This window comes from Micromys minutus (genome assembly GCF_963924665.1).
Source record: "Micromys minutus genome assembly, chromosome: 22".
In the NCBI taxonomy this organism is placed as follows: domain Eukaryota; kingdom Metazoa; phylum Chordata; class Mammalia; order Rodentia; family Muridae; genus Micromys; species Micromys minutus.
In genome coordinates, this window is record NC_137957.1 from 20,505,760 (window position 1) to 20,532,928 (window position 27,169).

The following is a 27,169-nucleotide window of genomic DNA, read 5'->3' on the forward strand; positions in this document are numbered from 1 at the left end:
CTCTAGAAAATAATGAAGCATACACTCAGGAGGAGTAGGCAGCAGGAAATAATCAAAATTAGGGCTGAAACTAACCAAGTACAGACAGAGAGGACTAACTATTGAAAGAAGCAATAAAACCAGGAGCTGATTCTTTGAGAAAATCAACAAGTTTAGTAAACCCTTAGCCAGTCTAACTAGAGGGCCCAGAAAAAGTATCCAAATTAACAAAATCAGAAATGAAAAGAGATATAACAACAGAAACTGAGGAAATATAAAAAAATCAGATCCTACTTTAAAAACCTATACTCAAAAAAAAAAAAAAACTGGAAAATCTGAATGAAATGGACTATTTCTAGACAGATATCAGGTAAATCAGGATCAGATAAGCTATCTAAACATAACCCATGAAGAAATAGAAGTAGTCATTAAAAGTCCGCCCACCAAAAACTTTTAAAAAGCCCAGGACTAGATTGGTTTGATGCAGAATTATATCAGACCATCCAAAAAGACCTAATACCAATACTCTTCAAACTATTTCACAACATATAAACAGAAGTAACACTACCCAATTTGTTTTATGAAGCCATATTATTCTTACACCTAAACCACACAAAGATTCAACAATGAAAGAGAACTTCAGACCAATACCCCTTATGAATATCTATGAAAAAATATTCAGTGAAATTCTTCCGAGCTGAATCCAAGAACACATCAAAATGATCGTCCAGCATGATCAAGTAGACTTCACCTAGGGATGCAGGTATGGTTAAATATAGAGAAATTAATCAACATAGCCCACTACATAAAAACAATGAAAAATGGTACATAATCAACTAATTACATTCAGAAAGAAGCATTTGATAAAATTCAACACCCCTTTATGTTAAAAGTCTTGGAAAGATCAGGAATTCAAAGTCTGAGCCTAAACATAGTAAAAAGCAATGTACAGCAAACCAGTGACCAACATTAAACTAAATGGAGAGAAACTTGAAACAATCCACTGTATTCATGAACTAGACAGTGCTGCCCACTACCCCTACCTATTCAATGCACTAGTAGAAATCCTAGCCAGAGCAATTAGACAATAAAAGTCAGTAAATGGAATACAATTTGAAAAGGAAAAAGTCAAACTATCACTATTTGCAGATGACATGATACTATACTTAAATGACCTCAAAAATTCCACCAGAGAACTCCTACAGCTGATAAAAAATAACTTCAGCAAAGTGGCTGGATAGAAAATTAACTCAAACAAATCAGTAGCCTTCCTCTACTCAAAGGATAAAAGAGCTGAGAATGAGAATATAACCTTGTGGCAATTTTTGGTATTCAAAAATCATTATATTTAATATATACACACCAAGAAAACTCTGACTATTTCTATGTTACATTCTGTTTTACATGTACTTTATGCATATGGTAATTAGTAAGAATTCAATGCATACTAGCAAACCTCTAAAAGAATTAAGTACTGACAAAAATGTATTCATATAGTGTTATGCCAAGATGCTTCTAAAAATCTATACATGTATCTCTCTTTTTTAAATAAAGTTGTAAGAAAAACAAATAAATAAATAAAATAACCAATAAAAAGAGCTGAGGATGAATTTAGATAAACAACACACTTCTTAACACTCACAAATAATATAATATATCTTTGTGTGACACTAAGCAAGTGAATGTATGACAAGAACCTGTATGACAAGAATTTCAAATCCCTGGAGTAAAAAATTGAAGATCTCAGAATATAGAAAGATCTCTCCTGCTCATGGATTGGCATAATTATTATAGAAAAATGTGCATCTTATCAAAAGCAATCTATTGATTCAATGCAGTCACCATAAAATCCCAACTCAATTCTCCAAAGACTTTGAAAGAGCAATTTTCAAATTTATTTGGATTAACAAAAAACCCATGACAGTGGAAACTATTTTCAACACTAAAAGAACTTCTTGGAGAACTACCATCCCTGAACTCATGCTATACTACAGATCAATAATGATAAAATCTCTATGTTGTTTGTACAGAGACAGGAAGATAGATCAATGGAATAGAATTGAAGACTTAGAAATGAACCCACACATCTAAGATAACTTGATCTTTGACAAAGAAGCTAAAGCCATTCAATGGAAAAAGAAGATCATTTTCAACAAATACTGCTAGTTCAACTGGCAGAATGTATACAGAAAAAAATGAAAGTTGATTCATTCCTCTCCTCTTGTACAAAGCTCCAGTACAATTGGATCAAGGACCTCCACATAAACCTGAATCCAGTAGAAGAGGAAGTGGGGAAGATTCCAAATATTAAGCACAGGGAAAAACTTCCAGAACAGAACAACAATGGTCTATGCTTTAAGAGCAAAGATCAACAAATGGAACCTCATAAAATTGCAAAGCTTCTCTAAGGCAAAGGATACTGTCAATAGGACAAAATGGCAACCTTTGGATTAGGAAAATATATTTACCAATCCTACATTCTATAGAGAGTTAGTATGCAAAATATACAATGAACTTAATATGATAGGATTCAGAAAACCAAATAACCCTACTAAAATGTAGAGTACAGAGCTAAATAGAGAATTCTCAACCAAGGCATCTCAAATGTTTGAGAAGCACTTAAAGAAATGTTCAACAACTTTAATCATCAGGGAAATGCAAATCAAAACATCAAAAACGACCATGAGATTCTACCTCACACCAGTCAGAATGGCTACAATAAAAAAAAAAAAAAAAAAGTACTTGACAGCAAATTCTGGCAAGGATGTGGAGAAACAGGAACACACTGCATTGCTTGTGGGACTGCAAGCTAGTAAAACCACTTAGGAAGCCAGTCTGTCAGTTCCTAAAAAAGAAAAAAAAAAATTGGACATAGTACTACCTGAGGTCCCAGCTATACCACTCCTGATCATACACCCAAAAAATGGGCCAACACATCACAAGAGCAAATGTTCCACTATGTTCATAGCAGTCTTATTTATAACGACCAGAACCTGGAAACAACCCAGATGTTGCTCAACAGAAAAATGGATACAGAAAATGTGATATATATACACAGAAGAGTACTACACAAAAATCAAAACCAATAACTTCATGATATTCACAGGCAAATGGATGGAATTAGAAAATATCACCCTGAGTGAGGTAACCTGGACAAAAAAATGAATACATGTGGTATCTACTCACTAATAAATGGGTATTAGGGTAAAATTCCACAATGCTCATAATACAACCTATAAAACATATGGCACATAGAAGGAAAAAAGACTATGGTGTTTCTTTAGTCCTGCACTGAGGTGGGAATAGGACAGTTGGGGGTAGAGGGAGAGGGGGGCATAAGAGGAAGAAAGGATGGGAAAGAAATAAGGTGGTTGCATCAGGATCTGGAATAGATGTGAGAGGGGTACAGAGAATCAGGAAATTGAACAAAGAATATGCATCAGGGGGATGGGAAAGTGTGGGTAGCCACCAGAGTGTTCCAGACACCAGGGAAATGTGAAGTTCCCAGGACCCAATGGGAGGACTTTAGCCAACATGTGAAAAGAAGGAGGAGATAGATCCTGTAGAGACCTTGTTCAGCAGATAGGCATGGTCTCCGGTTGAGGAATGGGGACACCCACCCATCTTAAAGTTTGTAACCCAGAAATGTTCCTCTTCAAAGGAAGAACAGGGACAAAAAATAGAACAGAGACTGAAGAAAGGGTCAACTAGGGATTGACCCACATAGGGATCCATCAGGTCTGCAGACACCAAATCCAACAATGTTGCTTTGGTCAAAAGGGGATTGCTAATTGTAGCCTCATTGTTGGTTTCTGAAGATGTCCAGCCAACCACTGACCAGTGGAGTTGGATGCTTTGATCCAACCATCAGACTGAACTCAGGGAACATGGCGAGGGAGCTTGTGAAAGGACTGGAGTCGTGGAGGGTTATTGATACCCATGTGGAAGAACAGCATAGACTGGCCTGACAGTCTAGTTCTCTCAGAGTCTAGACCACCAACCAAGGAGTGTACCTGGAGGCATTCATGAATCCAGCTACATATATAGCACAGGATGGTCTTATCTGACATCAATGAGAGGGGAGACCCTTGGTTCTGGGGAGGATTGATGTCCCAGGGTAGTGGGTGCTGGAGAGGTAGGGCAGGAGAGTGTGGGTGTGTGTGGGAGCACTCTCCTATAGGCAAAAGAGATGGGGGAGGGTGAGTTGGGATGGGGAGGCTGATGGAGAAATAACCAGGAAGTGGCATGTCATGGGATGGGGGATCGGTGGAGGAGATAGCTGAGATGTAAATGAATGGAATGATTAAAAAATGCATACGTGACTCAACTATTCCTAAAATTGAGATTAGAAATATAAAATTTATCTAAAGTTATTTCAAGTAACTGCAGAACTTGCATGTTTTCATAGCAAATTTATCAATCTGTTTTGACATTGGGTTGACACAGCCTTAGGCTGTTTTCTTATTTTTCTCATAAGCTAGATATAATGCTGCAATAGAAGAATATAGCTTGGTTTTTTTTGAATTATGTATAAAGATAAATTAATTTGCACACCAGAATGCACTTTGTTCCTCCAGAACATACAGAGTCTTACAATCTACCTTACAACAACTTTATTACAAGCAGGAAAGATAAAATGTAATTGAGAGGTAGGCCTCTGTATGGCATGCCTGTGGCAACATTCATGAAATTTTCATTTGTTAAGAATGACTTACATAAACACATAGTCACATGAGATAAAGACACATTGCATCCATGTCCTGAAAAATGAAGATTTTCTACCCCAATTCCTCACTCATAGAGAAAGACTACAGCTGGTGATAAATCATGAGAAGGTGGTTAATTTTAGAAATAGGGTCCCCTTTGTTGTGGTTTTTAACCATGTCTTCATGCTGAATATCTAAGTTTATCTTTAGAACCTTATACTTCCTGAGAAAAAAATCCACATTCTTATCTCTAGTGCAAATGTGCAAGTGGCATGTGCAAAGCTGTCACCAGAGAAAGCCTTGTCATCTCAGAGTCCGTATATGCAAAATTTAACTTCTCCAACATACTTGCCCAAAGTGCACTTACTTTCTAGCTAACCCAATTCTGTCACGACAGCTTTTCTGGATGACTTTCTCGAGTTCCTGTCTGTAATATCTTGACTCCTAATCGATACATCTATTTGTTTGATGTTATTTACTCACAGAATCACTTTAATGTTGCTTTAATAAATTGAAATGTGTTTTCTTTCCATGTCTGCCAGAAGTGTGAATTCCATTTCCTTCTACTTCATCACAGCTGCCTAAAATTCACATCTCCTCTTTTTATGTTACTTGTGATAATGGTGTCTTCAATACAGTAGTAGTTATCACATACCCCCAAAGCAAGCAATGGACTTCAAAGGAAATAAAATTTCTGTTGAGACTTAATCGAAGACATACCCACTTGAAGTGGATCAGTGGTTACAGTTCTTGCTGTGCAAATATTAGGATCAGAATTCAGCTCTCCATGTGCAATTCTAGCATCCCTGGGAAGAATCTGGAAGTGGACAAGAGCATTCCCAAAGGCTTGAAAGCAAGATGCATTGCCATACTCAAGAATGCAAAGGATGCCATTAAAGAGAACAGACACTCAAGACTGTCCTCTAACCTTCAATTTATGATTCATGAAGCATGCATGCACTTACCCACATATGTGTACAAATATTTGTTATATCACACACACACACACACACCAAGAGAGAGAGAGAGAGAGAGAGAGAGAGAGAGAGAGAGAGAGAGATTTAATGAAAAAAACATCCACTATCCTACATTTAAGGAAGACATTTAATACTTTTCATTTAACTGAAGAGCCAGAGATGACTATAAAGAAAGAGTGACTTCTGGACATAGCAGGACAGTTGAACACAGGCTGGTAATGTCTCTCACATCATGGACAAACATATGGCAGCTCAAACCAGGCTAAGTTTCAGCATGGAAATGAGAGCTGCATGAGTAATTAACTCTATCCTTGAGGGAACCGGCAATTGTTAGATACAAAAAGTGGAAGAAACAGATTTATCAAAGGGTAAGAACCCAGGAGGTTGACACTGCCTAAGTTGAAGGTTACACATCCATAAATATATGAGCAACTGAAAAAGCAACTTTAAGTGAACAGAAAACAAAGGTGAGAAAGTAGAGATGGGTCCAAATCTTCAGTGAGTTGAGAAAGTGGGTGAATATGATCCAAACAAATTTTAAGTGACTTATCAGTCAACTGATACAAATTTATTTTTAAAAAGTGGTGAAATATTGAAACATTCAACTCATTGTAGTAGTCACTAAAACTATCATATATGCAAAGTGATAATGTTGCAACATGATTAAAAGCAGTATTTATTTTGATATATGTACAACTTCAGCATTCATAATTGTACAAGTTTCTCTTACTATAATGTTAAAAAATACCAATGGGAAATGATCTCTGGTTATTATATGGTGCTCATTAACATCTTTGGCATAGTTTGACTAAATATAATGTATTAGTTTCATTTTCCTTGCCTAAGTAACTTAGTAATTCCCATTTCCCCTAACATTAAGGACCATGACTCTGATAATTATTTTGAAGAAATAAACCTCAGTCATTTGTAAGTAATATTGCTACTTCTGTTGTTTTTAGGACATAATTATTGGCCAAACATGGCAACTTGAAGATGTTTTCTATAGGCACATACATTTACCTTTTTGTTAATCCCTTTAAACTTTAAAAGAAAATAAGATTATATTTTATTTGAACCCTCCTTTATTTTATTTTATTTTATTATTTTTATTATTTTTTATTATTTACTAATTTTATTTTATTATTTTCTTTACTTACATTTCAAATGTTATGCACTTTCCCAGTTTTCCCTCTGGATACCCTCTATCCCATCTCTCCTCCCCCTGCCTCTATGAGAGTGCTTCCCTACCTCCTTACCCTGGCATTCTCCAACACAGGGGCATCAAGGCTTCACAGGATCAAAGGCCTCTCTTCTCATTGGTGCCCAATAAGGCCATCCTCTGCTACATATGCAACTAAAGCCATGGGTCCATTCATGTAAACTATTTGGTTAGTGGTTTAGGCTCTGGAAGCAATGAGGGTTCTGGTTGGTTGCTATTTTTATTCTTTCTACAGGGTTAAAAACCACTTTAGCCCCTTCAGTACTTTTTCTTTTCTTCTTTTTTTTAAATTTTAATGAATATTCTTTGTATTTACATTTCAAATGTTTTCACCTTTCCCTCCACTTCCATGTCACCTCCCTTTGATTGCATGAAGGTGCTCCCTCTCTAAACCACCCTCTCCCACCTCAGCATTTTGACTTTCTTATTGAGTTCTTTTATATATTAGATATTAGCCTATATCAGATGTAGGCTTGATAAAGATCTTTTCCCAATCTGTTAGTGCCATTTTGTCCTTTCGACAGTGTCCTTTTCAATTACATGAGGTCTCATTTGTAGATTCTTGATTTTAGACCATAAGCCATTTGTGTTCTGTTCAAGAAACTTCCCCTATGCCTATGTGTTCTAAGCTCTTCCCCACTTTCTGTTCTATTAGTTTTAGTGCACCTGTTTTTTTTTTTTTTTTTTTTTGAACAACTTTATTTTAAAAAACAAAGACAAATGTACAAATTGTAAGCATTTTGCATAAAAGTATATGAATACTAATACATTTTTGTCAGTGCTTGGCATTTTTTTTAAGGTTTGATAGAGTGCATTAATGTCTTACTAGTGACAATGAGCATAAAGTACATGTAAAACAGGATGTAACCCGGAATTAGTGCACCTGGTTTTATGTGAAGACCTTTGATCTACTTGCACTTGAGCTTTGTACAATGAGATAAGAAAAGATCCATTTGCATTCTTCTGTATGCTGACTGCCAGTTGAACCAGCACCAATTGTTGAAGAGGCTGTTCCTTTTCCACTAAATGTTTATACCTCCTTTGTCAAAGATTAAATGACCATAGGTATGTGGGTTCATTTCTGGGTCTTCAACTCTATTCCACTGATTTACCTGACTGTCTCTGTGCCAATACCATGCAGTTTTTATTACAATTGGTCTGTAATACAGCTTGAGGTCAGGGATGGTGATTTCCCCAGAAGGTTTTTTTTTTTTTTTTTTTTTTTTTTTTTGAAAATCGTTTTTGTTATCCTAGATTTTTTTATTTTTGCAAATGAATTTCAAATTTTTCTTTCTAATTCTATAAAGAATTGAGTTGGAATTTTGATTATCATTCCATTGATTCTGTAGATTGCCTTAGGCAAGATGGCCAGTTTTACTATGTTGATGCTTCTAATCCTTGAGCATGGAAGATCTTTCCATTTTCTGAGATCTTTTTCAAATCCCTCCTTTAGAGACTTGATGCCTTTGTAATATATATCCTGCATTTGCTTAGTTAGAGTCACAGCAAGGTATTTTGTAGTCTTTCTGACTATTGTGAAGGGTGCCAATTCTCTAATTTCTTTTACAGCCAGAATGTCCTTTGAGTAGAGGAAGACTACTTATTTGTTTGAGTTAGTTTTATATCCAGCCACTTTACTGAAGTTGCTTATTAGCTATTACGTTTTCTGGTAGAATTTTGGGGGTCACATAATTATATACTGTCATATCATCTGTAAATACTAGTATTCTGATTTCTTCCTTACTTGTTGTCTGATTGCTCTGGCTAGTATTTGCAGTACCATATTGAATAAGTAAGGAGAGAGTGGGCAGCTTTGTCTACTCCCTGGTTTTAGTGGGATTGCTTCAAGTTTTTCACTGTTTAGTTTGATATTGGCTACCTATTTGCTATATATTGCTTTTACTGTGTTTAAATATGAGCCTTGAATTCCTGAACTTTCCACGACTTTTAACATGAAGTGGTGTTGAATTTTTCAAATGCTTTCTCAGCATCTAGAGATAAAATCATGTAAGTTTTTTATTTGAGTCTTTTAATATAGTGGATGACATTGATGGGTTTCTGTATATTGAACCATCCTTGCATTCCTGGGATGAAGCCTACTTGATCATTGTGAATGATAGTTTTGATTTGTTCTTGGATTCGGATTGCAACAATTTTATTGAGTATTTTTGTATCAATGTTCATGTTGGAAATTGGTATGAAGTTCTCTTTCTTTGTAGGGTCTTTGTGTAGTTTAGGAATGAGTGTAATTGTGGCTTCAAAGAATAAGTTGGGTAGTATTACCTCTGTTTCTATTTTGTGGATTAGTTTGGGGAGTATTGTTATTAGGTATTCTATGAAGGTCTGATAGAATTCTGCACTAAACCCATCTGGTCCTAGGCTTTCTTTGGTTGGAAGACTTTTGATGACTGCTTCTATTTCTTTAGGGAGTATGGTGCTATTTAGATGGTTTTTCTAATCCTAATTTAACATTGGTACCTGGTATCTGTCTAGAAAATTGTCCATCTCTTCTAGATTTTCAAGTTTTGTTGTGTATAGGCTTTTGAAGTAGGATCTGGTGATTTCTTGAGTTTCCTCAGTTTCTGTCATTACTTCTTCCCTTTCATTCCCTATTTTGTCAATTTGGAGACTCTTTCTGTACCTTCTAGTTAGTCTGGCTAAGGGTTTATTGATCTTGTTGATTTTCTCAAAGAACCAACCCTTTGTTTTGTTGATTCTTTGTATAGTTCCTTTCGTTTATATTTGGTTTATTTCAGCTCTGAGTTTGATTATTTCCTGTAGTCTAAAACTCTTTGGTGTATCTGTCCCTTTTTGTTCTATAACTTTCAGGTGTGCTGTCAAGCTGTTAATGAACGCTCTCTCTAGTTTCCTTTTGGCAATGCTCACTTTTCCTTTTAGCACTGATTTCATTTTATCCCATAAGTTTGGGTATGTTGTGCCCTCATTTTTATCAAATTCTAAAAAGTTTTGACTTTTTTCTTTACATCTTCCTTTACCAAGCTATCATTGAGTAGAGCCTCATTAAGCTTCTATGTATATGTAAGCTTTTTGTTGTTTTTGTTGTTATTGAAGACCATCCGTGGTTTATGTATATCTGATCAGATGCATGGGATTATTTCAAAATTCTTGTATTTGTTGAGGCCTGTTTTGTGACAAACTATATGGTCAATTTTGTGGTGCAACACATACTTTGAGCTTTAGTAAAGCTACTTTTATGACTGTGAGTTCTCTTGTATTTGGAGTATAGATATTCAGGATTGAGAGTTCAACTTGACAGATGTTTATCCTTTGGTGAGTCAAAAGTGTTCTTCCTTGTCTTTTCTGGTGATTTTTGGTTGAAAATCTATATTCTTCGATATTAGAATAGCTACTCTAGCTTGTTTCTCAGGACCATTTGCTTGGACAGTTTTTGCCTAACCTCTTACTCTGAGATGTTGCCTGTGTTTGTTGCTGAGATAAGTTTTCTGTATGCAACAAAATGTTGAATCCTGTTTATGTATCTAGTCTGATAGTCTGTGTCTTTTTATTGGGGAATTGAATTCATTGATGTTAAGAGATATTAAAGAATAGTGATTGTTGTTTCCTGCAATTTTTTTTGTTAGAGGTAGAATTATGTTTGTATGTTTTTCTTCTTTGGTGTTTGTTGCAAAAAGATTAGTTTTTTGATCTTCCTAGGGTGAAGTTTTTTCTCTTTGTGATGTAGTTTTCCATCTATTATTCTTTGTAGTGCTAGATTTGTGGACAGATATTGTGTAAATTTCTTTTGTACTGAAATATCTTGCTTTCTCGATCTATCCATCTATGGTAATTGAGAGTTTTGCTGGATACAGTATCCTGGACTGGCATTTGTGTTCTCTGAGGATCTGTACGTTATCAAACCAGGATCTTCTAGATTTCACAGTCTCTGTGAAAAGTCTGGTGTAATTCTATCAGTCTGCCCTTATATATTACCTGCCCTTTTTCATTACTGCTTTTAGTATTCTTTTTTTTGTTTTAAAAATTTATTGTTTTGACTATTATGAGTTGGGAATAATTTCTTTTCTGGTTCAATCTCTTTGGGGTTCTGTAGACTTTTGTATGTTCATGGTCATCAGCTATTTGGTTAGGGAAGTTTTCTTCTATAATTATGTTGAAGATATTTGTTGGGTCTTTTAGTTTGGAGTCTTTGCTCTCTCCTATATCTATATTCCCTAGATTTGGTCTTCTCATTGTGTCCTGGATTACCTGGAGGTTTTGGGTTAGAAGCTTTTTGATTTTTGCATATTCTGTGACTATTGTGTCAATAATTTTTATGGTATCTTCTGCTCCTGAGATTCTATCTTCCATTTCCCCTAGGCTCCTTAGGGCGAGAGCGTTCCTATGTCTTCCCTGGGTACTCAGTTCTCTGCAAGAAGTCTGTGAGTACTGATGACAGTGTACCTGATCTCCCTGTGGCTCTGGGACAAGATGAAGGCCAGCCAAGTCTGATCCCAGACTGCACCACAATCCCTACACTCCAAGAATTCCCAAAGGTCCTCTCCAGACAGTGGAGAGAGAGCTTAGGCTCACCTGTGGGCTCAGGGGGGAGAGCATTCCTGGAGTCTCCCCTGGGCACTCAGTTCTCTGTGGGCAGACTGCATTCCCTAAATGCAGTGTCCATTTCTCTGCTTCTTGATCTGCTCCAGTATAGGTGCCTTTATTATGTGTTCCTTCTACTGGAATACGCAGATTGCCACATTTTCTAAATAGAATTAAAATTTTCTCTAACTTTAGAACAAACTAAACCTCAGTTCAGTGAAGCTGTTTCTGGCAGGTATTTGTGACATCAAGACAAAAAAGTAACTAATCCCATGACTGGTGGTTTCTTAGAAAATTAAAAAGTTATACCTGAAGACCCAGATACACTGCTACTGGGCATATACCCAAAAGATGCTCTATTGTGCCTCGAGGACATGTACTACACCATGTTCATAGCAACTATGTTCTTAATTTCCAGAAACTGGAATCAACTCAGATGTTTCTCAATTGAAGAATAGGTAGAAAAACTGTTTCATTTACACATTGAAATACAATTCAGCTATTTAAAACAAGTGCATCATGAATTTTGCAAACAAACAGATGGAACTAGAACATATCAGCATGAGTCAGGTAACCTAGAACCAAATGGATATGCACTCTCTGATAGGTGTATATAAGCCATAAACTACCAGATACCCAGAATAAAACTCACGGACCCAAAAAAGTTAAATGAGAAGGGAGGTTTAAATATCACTTAGAAGGGGGAACAAAATAGTCATATGAGACATGGGTGGAAGAGAACTAGATGGGAGAGGGGATGAGGGAGGTAATGAGGAACATCTGGATCATGTATGGGGAGAGAAAGGAGAGAGGACCAGAAGGAAAGAAATATTAACAGAAATCTGAAGCTGCCAGGGTTTGGCAGTTGAGGGGAATTTCTTCTTCTTCTTTTTTTTTTTTTTTTTTTTTTTTTGTTTACTTCATTTTATTTTATTTTATTTTTACAACTTTATTTTACAAAACAAAGATAAATGTACAGATTTTAAACATTTTTTGCTTAAAATTATACATTTTTGTCAGTACATTTTTTTCAGATTTTAACATAATTTTTACATAAAACTATATGAATATATTTTTTAGTCAGTACTTGATTTTTTTCAAGGTTTGATAGTAGGCCTTGAAAACTTAATAGTTACAATGAGCATAAAGTACATGTAAAACAAAATGTAACATGGAAATAGTTAAAGTTTTCTTGTTTTATAAATATTTTTTTGTTTTGTTTTGTTTTCTTTATTTCTTGCACTTCATACAGTCTGTGAGTTGTTTCTGGGGGAGTGCAAGCCTCTGGGGTTAGCATCCCACTATCAGTGACTGCATATTATGTCTGTTCTTTTGTGACTGGGTTATCTCATTCAGGATGATATTCTCTAGATGCAGCCATTTTCTTAAGAATTTGGTTAAGTCATTGTTTCTAGTGGCTGAGCAGTATTCCATTGTGTATATGTACCACAATTTTTGTATCCATTCATCTTCTGAAGGACATCTGGGTTCCTTCCAGCTTCTGGCTATTATAAATAGAGCTTCTATGAACATTGTGGTGCATAAATCTTTGTTGTGTATTAAAGTGTCTCTGGGGTATATGCCCAGGGGAATTTCTAAGAAGCCCCAGAGTCCTGGGGTGGAGCAGTCAGTGCAGGGGACCATAGCCAAGAATTCTAACAGTGAGGACATAAAACCTGAGGAAGCCACCTTCTGTAGCCAGGCAGAACTCCCAGTGAAGGGATGATACCAATTTGCCAACAAAACTTTCAACCCAAAATTCGTCCTGTCTTAAAGAAACGCAGGGACAAAGATAGAACAGAGACTGAAGGAACTGCCAACCAAAAACTGGCCCAAATTGTAATGTGTGCTATGGGCAAGCAAAAATTATTGATACTATTGAAAATATTCTGTTCCTCTGAGAGGCTCTGCCAAGCAGCTGACTAAAACAGATGCAAGTACCTCTAGCCAAGTGTTGTACAGAGTTTGGGGACTCTTATTGAAGAGGTGGGTGAAGGATTTAAGGCCCCGATGTAGATTGGAACTCCACAGTAAGACCAACAGAGTCAACTAACCTATACAACTTTGGGAGCTCTTAGAGTCTAAGCCACCAACCAAGGAGCAAACATAGGCTGGACTGAAGACCCTGGCTCATATGGTTCTTTTGTCTGGACAAAGTGGGACAGCATGCACCTAAACCTGCAGAAACTTGACAGGTTAGTGTTGGGGCATACCCAGTGGGTCCCCAATCTCTCAGAGGGAGGGAAGTAATGGGCAAAGAACTCTGGGAGGGTGTATTAGGAAGGGAAGCAGCGTGAGGTTATGTGACTAAATGAATGAATAAAAGCTACTGGTGATTATTTTATTTCTCCTACTCTAACCAATGTTCTCAAAAGTGCATCAGCCATAGCATTCCATCTTTTGTTCAGAACCATTCACTATGTGCCCATTTCACTCAAAGCAAAAAAGTCCTTTTTTATTGTTTAAATTAAAGTACAAGATACAGCCACTTAGAATCTCTCTAGTTTTCACAGCTTTCTTTCGTTTACCAACACTGGCTTTCTGGGACTGCAAATGATGTCTGCTGCTAAAGACTGCACTGTGGAGGTTTAATTTTTGTCATCACCATTGTTCTATGAGTATGCTTATTTATAGAAATTATAGCAGCTATTTCTATGGCATTGCTATTTCAGCCCTTCCTGATCAGAAATAACTGGTTGTTGTCGCTTGGCTTTTACTATTGGCTTCAGTTGCCTGAGCAAGGGTTCTATGCAACTCAGGGTAGTCTGTACTTTACTGTATAATGCAGGCTATCCTTGAACTCCTGATCATCCTTATCAAATTCCAAGTGACAAGATGATAGGAGTGAGCTACTACATTGAATTCTGAGTGTCTTACGGATCTTCCCATTGTTTTGCTTTTGTTTTGCTTTGCTTTTATATTTTACTCCTGTCAATTTCACACCTTTTTTCCAAATAGCAATTCTGATACAAATAATTTATTTACAAAAATAAACATTGGTATTTTTCCACCAACCACATAAGATATCAAATTCCTTCTTGCACTGGTTTAATTATATTTTCTTAGTTATCACTGCTTTATCATGTTCATGTTTATATTAGGGTCTTTGCTATTTTTACGTACATGTATGCCTTTTCAATTGCTAATCTGTAAAATACATGAAGGCAGAGACCCTGCCTTATGCATTAATGCATATTCACTACTAGACAAATCCAAGATTTGGTAGAAACTTAGTAAATCTTTGTAGGATAAATTAATCAATTTAGTCCACTTACTAGGATTTAGCTTTAGTGGATTCAATCACATGCATTCTGTATCTTTAAATGCATAATTTATCACTTCAAATTTTGCTAATGTTTGGTGCTGATTTTCTGCTTGGAATTTTCTTAATCAAGTTAATCTAATTCATCACACCAGTGAAAATTAAGGCATTTCAGTAGAGTAGAGAAATACATGACCTAATTGTTATTCAAAATATTGCAATATACTATTAAGGTTTGTAATTTCTCACAAGTTAAAAATTAAACTACCGAATTTTCAAAAAACACTCATATTTATTAGTGTTTATTGTCAATTTTTAAAAGCATGCTTATTGAATCTGTGTAGTCTTGATGTAAAGAACAATATGATATATAGATTACAGTAGACACTTGGGGAGCTTGGATGTGAAGGTTGCATTAGAACTGGTATCCTGAAATGTTACTTCCCAATATTCAGTTTTCTCATCAAATGTTATTTATAGGTGATGAAAATGCTTCTTTATACATTTTTACAAAGGTCAAAGGGTTCAACAGTATGGTAACCACTGAATGTGTACATGCTAAACAAATATTAAACAGAATATACAAAATACTTCTCAGAAATAGCTTAATAGAACACAAAAAGTGGGAAAATCATGTATTATATACATCTTTTTCTCACATCGAACAACAGAAATCAAACAAAAATTATCAACTCCACATAGAATTATTTCTGTGACCACTAAATCATAGTAATTTTTATGGAAATGTTGTTATTAAAACATTGTTATTAAAAACAATGAGTTTGTGTTCTCCCCTTTTTTCTATGTCAACCATATATATCTATATGTTAATTGATAGATTTTAAATATTAATGTCATAACTAGGATAAGAAACTATTAAACTGGCCTTCTGACCTGTGCCATATCAGGGTCTAATACTCTCCCACAACCTATGGTAGACTTAGGGCAAGGACTGGAGAAGCTGAAGCAGAGGGTGACCCCATTGGAAGACCAGAGGTCACAATTAGCGAGCTCACAGAGACTGAGCCACCTACCAGGCAACATATCAAGCCTGCTCTGGCTTCAGTGGAAGGTACACCTAATCCTCAAGAGATTTGAGTTCCCAGAAAGCAGGGAGCAGGAAATACCTTCCCAGAGGCAAAGGAAAAGTGGAGCAAGATGTGAAACTGTGATAGAAGGGGCTGGGAAATGGGAGAGGGCAATGGCTGGAATGTAAATAAATGAAATAATTTTTAACAAATAAACTATTAATTATGCAGGGTATAATAAATAAATATATATAAATAAATAAAATATGCAGGCTATTAAAGAAGGTTATTATTTAAAACCCTCAAAATGGGAACAGATGCGGAAAACCACAGCCGGACATTATGCACACAGACTAAGTTACAGGTCTTTATCAGGCTCCTCACCTAGGAGATCTGTGAACTTTACAGGGGAAAGATTGTAGGAGACAGAAGGCATGGAGGACACCACAACACATGGCTGAGTCAAACAAGCATGATTCGTTGTAGTAGCATGCAAAGGCACTACTATCAGTCTGACTTGCATAATAGAATTTGTTAGAATTGATAATAAAAGAACTGCTTAAACTACCACATCATGGAGATTGTTTATTAATACAGATCACTTCATTTCAGGATAATGTGTTCTCTAATCTTTTTCCCATGTATTTATAGTTAGCAATACTTATCATCAAATGCTTAATTGTAGCTAAGTCAGAAATTTTCTTAGGAACTAGAAATTAATTATTACCAATAAAAATTCTGTCCCATGAACATGCCGATTGATAATTGAGCTCAACGTTAGGAAGGAAATCTCCTTAGTTAGATCACTCAAGGAACTGCTTCTGCAATGTTAGCTGGCTGTGGATACAAAGACTAAAAATAAAATTCTACCAAAATTCAAATTTTTGAAATCAGATTGCTGACATAACCATCCTTATTTTCCTAAGAATCAAGAAATTTCCAACTTTGCTAAATACCCAAATGCCACACATGAGAAGCCAGAAAAATCTAGTTTGAATCTCACTAACATCTGATTGGGCATAAACAGAGAAACTACTTGGAAACTAAGCCATTGAAATAGTCTAATATGAATAGGTGCAGATTTCATAGCAGAAGAACAAATCAAGCAGATTTAAGAAGAAATTGTGATTTTTGTTGTTCTTGCTGCTTGTGTTTCATTTTACTCTGTGCATTGGCCAGCATTCGGTGGAGTAACAAGGGCTCTCTCCACATGTATAGAAAGAAAATTAATTAGAATAATTTGCAGGAGTCCAGCTAATCCAACAATGGCTGTAAACAGAAAGCATAAGATTCCAGTAGTTGCTCAGTCCACAATGCTGGGTGTCTGAGCTGGTCTTCTGTATATGTTACAGTTCCCAAATTGTAGAGCCAATGCCAGGGAAGAAATGGACTTCCTAGCAAGGTGAGGGCAAACAGACAAAGAGCAAAACCTTCTTTGTTCCATATTCTTATTAAATAAAAGGTGTGTTTTCCCAGCTCAAGAATTGAAATAAAAGATCTTGTTACTTTAAGTTAAGCAAAAAATCTCTCACTAGCATGCCCTCCCTTTGGGGATTTTAGTTATTTCAAGATGTAATCAAGTTGACAACCAAGGATAGCCATCTATTGAACTTATTATTCCTCTTCATCTTTCTCTTTCTCTCTATCTTAATCATTCTATCTGCCTCTCTCTTTCTCTGTGTGTTTCTACATATGCATGTACCTCTCTCCCAATTTCCCTTTTTCCCTAGTGTGTGTTGCCCAGATGTGGTATTTTCTTCTTCTCTGGAAGATGAAGGAATATATGCTTTCCTTAGCATTTCACAATTGACTTTACGATTACCATACAGACCAACTTAATCACTTCACCTCAAATATATATTCCAAATAAAAGTTTGGAAATGCAGCCCTGTCTGATTTCCTGATCTCTGTTCTTTGCTCATTCACCCTGTGAACTTTAGGGCAGAAAACTGGTTTCAGAATAAGGGCCCCATTAGGTTTCCACAGATGAATGTCTACTGTAATGTGGCATGGTATAATCTAATTTGTATTTATAGATGTTTAGAGGTGAAAGGTGCTATGCGTCAGTTTAAACAATTATCCTGCTTGTGAGAGATTGTTTTATGCTAGAAAATTTAATGTGTGATAAAAACTGAATTTTGGAAATATCACTTATTCAGTTTACAGCAATAAATTAGTCATGTGGAATATCAGGCTGAATATTTAAACAAATCCTTCCTAAGATGATATCAATTAAGAATGACTGCTGAACTTTTCTTTGCATGAAAGAAGGCAAGCTGACAATATAGTCATTGAATTAATAATCCAACATAGTGTCTCAGAGAGGAAGGATAGAAAGATATTGATGAGAGAGAATGCATTTACCATAACTTATAATGAAGTTTCATGGTGCTTTGAAACTCTTTTGTGCTTTTTTGAAATGTATTACATTTTACTAAAAGTCAAGTATCTGAGCTCTAGTATGTAGAATATGACAGTTCATTGCCATATGGAATCTCCAAATCACTGATATGACTATAGCAGGGCTCTGAGGGCCAAGATGTACTTTAGGTTGACATTCTTGCAGCCATTTATATTATAATGAAATGGGTCTATAAAGTATCAAGAAGACCAAATCCAAAAAAGATTTTTTATTATACTTTCCCTTTATCTCTTCTTATGATCTCCCCTTTCAGTTTAAATATTTTGAAACTTCAATAATTAGCTTTGATCTTCTGTTACCTGAGGCTCAGTGAATACTTAGTAAGATCAGAAAATTAAACACACAGGAACAAAGAAAACAGTAGAACGAGTGTGCTGGAGCAGTAGTTAATAAACCTTACCCCTCTTCCAGAGGACTTGGCTTTTATTCCCAGCACCCACATAGTAGCTTGCACATATCTAGAACTGCAGTTCTAGAAAATCCTAACCCTTATTTTGACCTCTATGGGCTTCACACACACTGCGTAAAGACAAACTTGCTGACCCATACACATACACATGAAATAAAATAAATAAAATAAAACAGTAAGAATACTTTATTTAAAGTAGGAGAAATGGCAAATGTATAAATATGGCAAATCTGTATTTTTAAAAGTCAAGCCCTTGAAAAAAATCAAGTACTGACTAAAAAACATATTCACATGGTTTTATGTAAAATTTATTTTAATGTCTGAAAAAACAGTACTGACAAAAATGTATAATTTTAAGCAATAAATGTTTAAAATCTTTACATTTATCTTTGTTTTGCAAAATAAAGTCGTTTAAAAAAATAAAAAAATCCTTAAAAAAATAAATAAATAAAAGTCTGCTTCCTAACTAATTATTTTTACAAAATATTTTATCTTGAGATAATTCATTTGAATGTGATATAGGTAAACAAATATAGAAAATCTGCATTTGTCAGATTTTTTAAATGTATTTGAACATTCAATTTATCTATAAAATTTTTACCCATAGCAAAAATGTTTTACCACTGACTTATTTTCTATAATTCCTATTAAATACCTGTGCAAATTAGTGTTTTGAATATTAAATTTTGGAAAGATATGGCTAGGATTGCATACTCATGTACAGATTATGGTCTTTCAAAGCTAAACATTTTTGACAATCATTTAAAAGTAAACTACAATGACCCCATTTACTCCTTCCATGTCCAGATTTTCATGGTCCCATTTTCTTCAATAACTACCATTGTATTGAATATATATTATGTATATAATATATATATATATATATATATATATATATATATGTGTGTGTGTGTGTATATATATATATATATATAAACATTTTGGACTAATTTAGTGGTGTGTGTGTTTGTGTGTGTGTGTGTGTGTGTGTGTGTGTGTGTGTGATTTCAGTGCTGACCACTTGGTATTAAATAAGCAATTAAAGTCCATATATATAGATATAGATATATAGATATATAGATATATAGATATATAGATATATAGATATATAGATATATAGATATATAGATATGTAGGTATGTAGATATGTAGATATATAGATATACAGATATGTAGATATATACATATACGTAGAGATATAGATGGATATGACATGTGGCATAGTAACCACATGTACCCATTGTTTTTTTTGCACACATTTGTATGAGGCTCAGGCACTTTTATCACTGTCAAAGATTATGATTTGAAGGTACACATCACTCACAGGCTGTACTGCTATCAAATTAGTGGCCAAGTGAAGACCCTAAAATGGAAAATCTCCATGTATACATCATCACAAACCTGCCAGCTATGCTTGATTGGGTCTCTTTTTTCAGCAACTCTCACCTGTGCTGCCTGAGGAAGTGTGGGCAGCCACAGGAAGGTCACAGTGGCTGGCACATGGTCTGAAGTACAGATAGTCAAAAGAAATATTTTATACTTGCTTCTCCTTTGTAAATATTTATTCAACATAAAAATGAAGAATACTGCTTCTGGACCATTTAGCTAAGATCACATGTGCTATTAAGATTAGCATAAAACCTGTGTTAGAAATGCACATTAGTCAGACCAAAATTCTTGGTGTTCCATAGTTTTGATAACACTTTTGCATTCTGGGTTATTTAAAAAATACGATAAAATGTAAAATTTTCTTCTACAAAATATATACACTATGAATCTGGTATAGTTAATTCTCTTTTTTGTTGTTTTTGTCTTCTTCTTCGGGGATACCACTGGGTCTTTTGCAACCAGAAGCAGCCACAGTTCAAAGACAGGAGACTGACAAAACTGGCTTTCCATTGATGAAGACAGATTTGTGAATTCAACTGCTTAACCTCACCAACAGCATGAGAAAGTGTCCTGACACCCTTATTATTTTTCAGAGCAGAAAACCAGGAAGTTTTGTCACTTCTAGTCATAAATGTCAGATTGATTTAGGATTGAAAGAAAGGATTTTTCTCAGTTCTTTTTATAAAAATAAGAAAAGCAAAGTAGCATAATTTCCAAACAGAAAAGTACCTTGTTAGAACTATAGTCTTTGTAAACCATTTTTTTATTACTTACTTATATGTTTTTTTAAACGCACTCTCTGTATTTCTGTATTTCTGTGTTTCTGTGTTTCTGTCTGTCACTGTATCTGTTTCTCTGTCTTTCTCTCTGTTTCTCTCTCTCTCTCTCTCTCTCTCTCTCTCTCTCTCTCTCTCTCTCTCTCTCTCTCTCTTGCTGTGTGTGTGTTTGTGTTCCTGTGTGTGTGTATATGTGTGTGTGTGTGTGTGTGTGTGTGTGTCTGTGTGTCTGTGTGTCTGTGTGTCTGTGTGTCTGTGTGTGTAGGGCAGCTATCTTCTGAGTCTCTTCTGAGTTTCAACCATTTGGTCTCCAGAAGTGAAGCTCAGATATCCAGATGTGGAGACAAGTGTTTTCACCACAAGATATTCCATTCCACTTGTCCAGATATGTGTTGTAATTAGAGTCCATTGTTCATTTTCAGAGAGGCTACACTAATCCGGTTGCTAATCTCTTAGCAAGAAACCTTTGTGTAAGCACTGTTGCTGATGCCAAAAAGTGTTTACTGGCAGGAACCAGACATGGATGTCTCTTCAGAGGCTCTCCCAGAGTCATACAGATACAGATGAAGGATGCTTGCAGCTAAACATCAGACTGAACACAGGGACGCCAATGAAAGAGCTAGAGAAAGGACTGAAATTGCTGAAAGGTTTGCACCCTCATGGGAAGAACAACATCATCATCAGCCAAGTCACTGAGGTGGAGATGGTGATTGGGAAAGGGAGAACCTTCATGGAATCAAGTTGAGGGGGAGGTAGAAGGGAAGTGGAGGGGGAAGGGTATAACATTTGAAATGTAAATACAGAGAATATCCAATAAAATTGAAAAAAAAAAAGAAACCGTTGTTTATACCATTTTGTTCCCATTACCAGTTATAAGCAAGATAGTCATTATCAAGCAAAGACTATACAGGTATCATATAATAGAAAAAAATGGGAAAAATAAACACACAATTATAAGCCAATCAGACAAATATGAATAGATGTATGTGCTCATAGAATAGAGGCAGGTGTATGGATTGCAGACATTTGACCTGTTTACAGGTGGTGACAACAGAGGAATAGAGACTAGACCTGGCAACCTGATGGATGAAGAGGTCTGTGATTGTTTGTATCCAAGGATACAGAGTGACTAGACTTGAATTATAAAACAGAAGATTTCAGCTATAACACACTGTTCTTAGCTGAGTGGCATGAATCTGATGCTGCAATGCGATGCTAGGCACATCCTTATGGTATACGGAAGGCTGCTGAGCATATTGTGGGTGTTTTGCTCCAATGCATTCATCCACTCAACAGCTAGACAGTGAAGGAGTAGGAAAGTAGAGGGCACATCTGGGCTAACAAAACTAAATTTGTCTAGTTCATATGAGAAAACATATTGTGAGCTGAAGATAGGTAGCAAATATAGTAAATAAGATTCAGAACATAAATAATGAATAAGTTTCAGTTCTAATGCCTTTTGTAATTTTATATTGACTAATTGTTTTAAGTTCTTGTTTCTTTAACTGTAATGTTTTCCATTTTAAAACATGCTTTTTTATAAAAGGTGCAGAATCTATTTATGCACCCAAATAATCTAATTTTCATAAAATAAAAATCTACTTTTTAAATGGTCATAAGACTAACTACTGAACCTATAAAGTATAACTGTAAGAAAATCCTATAATTTGGTTTAGTATGAATGGGGATACTGCAATGTTGACATATAAAATGTCTTCTATTTGAAGTGATACTTTATGAAGAATATCTGATAAGTTATTGGCTAAATATTATAACACTTCATAATATTTTTATTAAAATATTTCTCTCAATTTTAAGAATTATTGTACCACATTTACACAACATTATTTCTTTTGGAAGCAAAACAATACAAAACAGGGATTGCCATGGACTGTGAAATGTGAGCAACAAAAACAGCAAAAAACAATTAAGAATCTTTTTTTTATAATTTAACAACTTTATTTTAAGAAACAAAGATAAATGTACAGATTTTAAGCATTTGTGCATAAAAGTATGCAAATACATTTTGTCAGTACTTGATTTTTTTAAAGATTTGATAATATGCATTAAAATTTTACTTGTTACAATGAGGAAAAAGTACATGTAAAACAAGATGTAACCTGGAAATATCAAAGTTTTCTTGGTGCATAAAGATTAAACATAATGGGTTTTCATTTTCTTTCTTTCTTTTTTTTTGGCCTTTGTTTTTTCTTGAACTTCATATAGTCTGAGAGTTGTTTCTGGGGTGTTCAGAGCTTTCTGGGGTTAGTATCCAATTATCAGTGACTGCATATTATGTCTGTTCTTTTGTGACTGGGTTATCTCACTCAGAATAATATTCTCTAGATGCATCCATTTTCTTAAGAATTTCATAAAGTCAATGAAGTACTACTCAGCTATCAGAAACAATGACTTTATGAACAATTAAGAATCTTGAATCTCCTGCTTACCATGTGCACCTGGAAACAGCTAAGAGAAGCATGTAGCCCTGCCTACTGTCTGCGAGGAGTCCTGCTGACATTAGGAACATCTAGCAAATACTAGGAACAACCAGAATGTTAAAGGCCAGCTTGAGATTACAAACAAGGGCCAGTGCAATAGTACACCACCACAGCCTGTCTATTTCAGCAAGCTCTGGATGTCCAACCACAGCCAAACAAAAGATGACCTTAGATAGAGGCATATAAAGGGAAAATGAATAAATTCCATAAAGAACTACAAAAAAAAAATACAATGAAACAGGTGAAGAAAATGAATAAAATGGTGCAAAGAACCAAAAGTGGAAATAGAAGCAATAAAGAAAATGTAAACCAAGGAAAGAGAACAGGAACTACAGATGAAAGCCATCATCAGCAACATAATACAAGAAATAGAAGAGAGAATCTCACATGTAGAAAATACAATTGAAGGAACTGGTATATCAGTCAAAGAAAATGTTAAATTTAAGAAGTTCGTTACACAAACCATTCAAGAAATATGGGACGCTATGAAATAACCAAATCTAAAAATAGTAGGAATAGAGGAAAGGGAAGACTCCCAGCAACAAATCCTAGAAAATATTATCAACCAAACCACAAAAAATCCAATTCTAAACAAAGAAATGCTTGCAAACATTCAAGAACCTTATATCACACCAAATGGATAGGGTCAGAAAAGAAAATAATAAACAAAACACTAAATGTACAGAACAAATAAAGAATACTAGAAGCAACAAGGTAAAAAGACCAAGTAATATATGAAGGTAGACTGATCACAAATATACCTGACTTTCAACAGAGACAAGAAAAGTCAGAAGAGCTCAAGCAGATGTTTGTCTTGCAGACTCTAAAGGAATATAGATCTCAGCCCAGACTATTGCACCCTGGAAAATTCTCAATAACTATAGATAAAGAAATAAGAGATGGGAAAGCACACTGCATACTCCTCGAAGAAAAAGTCTACTAAATACACAGACACCCACATTTTAACAGAACCATTACTAAAGATTAAATCATATATTGAATTCCATACATTAATATAGGGGCAATACTTGTTTTTAGTTAACTTTTATCGAATATTCTCTGTATTTACATTTCAAATCTAATCTCCTCCCCCCCCACTCCTATCATTCCTCCCCTAGCTGCAAGCATCCTCAACTTTATCTACTGAGGCATCTGGCAGAGCCTCTGAGGAGGCATCCATATCTGCCTCCTGCCAGAAAGCATTTTTTTTTTTTTTTTTTTTTTTTTTGGCATCAGCAATAGTGCTTGGGTTTGGTGGCTAAATATGAGGTGGATCCAGTGGGGGATTTCAATACCCAACTGTCTCCAGTGGGCAGGACATTGAAACAGAGAAATAATGAACAAAACAGGGGTTATTAACCAAATGGAACTAACAGATATCTACAGAACCTCTCACTCAAACACAAAAGAATATACTTTCTTCTTAGTACCTCACAGAATCTTCTGCAAAATTGTCTATAGAGTCAGTCACATAACAAGCCTCAACACATATGAGAAAATTAGAAAAAGATCCCTTGTACCTTATCAGGCCACAGAAAAAGCTAAAATTCAACAATAACAGGAGCATCAGAAAGCCTACAAATGAATCTGAGTCACTCTACTGAATCACCACTGGGTCAGGTAAGAACTAAAAAAAGAAATTGAAAAAGTTCTAGATGTCAATGAAAATGAAGGCACAACATGCCCAGACTTATGGAAAATAATGAAAGTAATCCTAAGAGGAAAGTATATAACCTTAAGTGCCTGCAAAAAGAAATTGGAGAGATCTCATACCAGCAACTTAAAAGCACAGCCGAAAGTTTAGAACAAGAGAAGCAAACATACTCAAGAGGAGTGGTTGGCAAAAATAATCAAATTCAGCACTGAAATCAATAAACTATGTTTTACAAAGGGAGAGAGAACACAAAGAATCAAGGAAACCAAGAACTGATTTTTTTGGGGGGAAAATCAACAAGATAAATAAACCCTTTGCAAAACTAATAAAAAGACAGAAACAATACCAAATTAAAAATAAAAATAAAAAATGAAATGGTGTCAAAACAACAAACAATAAGAAAATTTAGAGAATCATCAAGCCTTATTTCAAAAGCCTGTACCACAAAATAAAAAAAAAAAAACCTTTATAAAATAAATGTGTTTTTTGAAAGATGTCACTTACCAAAGTTAAATCAACAGCAACGAAACTAGTTAAATAGTCCTACAAACCCTAAAGAAATAGAAGCAGTCATTAAAAGTCTCACAACCAAAAAAAAAAAAAAAAAAAGGCCAGAGACAGATGATTTTAGTGAAAATTCTACCAGACTTTCAAAGAACTAGTACTAATAGTGAAGAAACTATTCCACAAAATAGACATACAAAAACATTGTCAGACTTATTCTATGACTCCACTGTCACCCTGATAATCTAAACCATGCAAAGACTCAACAAAAAATTAGAATTTCAGAACAATATTTCTTATAAAATTTGATGAAAAAAATACTCAATATAATACTTGCAAACCAAATCCAAGAATACATTATATACATCATCCACCATAATCAAAGTCTTCATCCCATGGGTGAAGCATTGCTTCATTGTACAAAAGAAAAAAAAATTATCAATGTAGTTCACAGTATAAACCAACTGAATGAAAAGAAACACATGCACATACCTAAACACAATAAAAGTCAATATAGAGCAAGCCAATAGTCAATATTAAACTAAATGGAGAGAAACTTAAACAATTTCCCTAAAATTAGGGACATTTCTATTCTGACTATTCTCTCCACATCTATTTAAAATAGTACCTGCATTTCTATCTCAAGCAATAAAACACCCAAAGGAAATCAAGAAAAAAATAAATTGGTAAGGAAGAAGTGAAGGCATCACTTTCTATGGATTATATAATAATATATATAAGCAGCCATTAAAATTCAATATTCCAATAACTGATAAATACCTTCAGCAAAGTGGTCAGAACCAAATGAACTCAAAACTAAACAAAAACAAGTATCCCTCCTTTATACAACCAATAAATAACCAATAAATAGGCTGACTGAGAAATCATGGAAGCAGCACCCTTTACAATAACTATAAATACTATAAAATATCTGGTTAAGTTTAATAAAACAAGTAAAAGACCAAAATGACAAGAACTTTATGTGTCTAAAAACATGAATAATTTATCATAAGATAGAAAGATGTCCTATGTTCATGTATTTGTAGGATTAACATGGCAAAAATGTCCATCTCATAAGAAGCAACCTACAGATTCAACATAATTACCATCAAAAACCCAATATAATTCTTACAAACCTTGAAAGAGAAATTCTCAACTTCATATGGAAAAACAAACAAACAACCAGGATACATAAATATATTCTGTACCATAAAAAAAAACTTCTAGTGGTGTCACCATCCCTGATTTCAGGCTGTACTACACAGTGAGAGTAATAAAAACAAGCATGATATCATCATAAAAATAGAAAGGTTGATAAATCAAATAGAATTAAAAACCTAAAAGAAAATACACACAGACAGTTGATTTACTTTTTTTTCATTTTTTATTAGATATTCTCTGTATTTACATTTCCAATGTTATCCCCCTTTTCCCACTCCCATTTGTGTCCAGAAACTAACTGGGACTCTCTAGAGGGTCAGATGGTGTCAGTCAGCACATTCTGCAGTTTTTCAAGAATGTGTCTGCTTCTCCCAAGAACTGTGGGTGGAGAACTTGGCCTAGCCTTGACCAGAGGTGGCAGAATTAAGTCTGGCGAAAGCCCCTAGGGTCCTTCATCTGTCCATGTAGCCATAAATAAAATAGCCTAAGACAATGAGATGCAATCATGATAGGAGTTACCTTAATTAAAGAAAACCTTGTCCTGTGTTCTAGAACAATAAGAAAGAGCTTCTGAGGTAGACACTACCCTATCCATCCATCCATCCATCCATCCATCTATTTATCT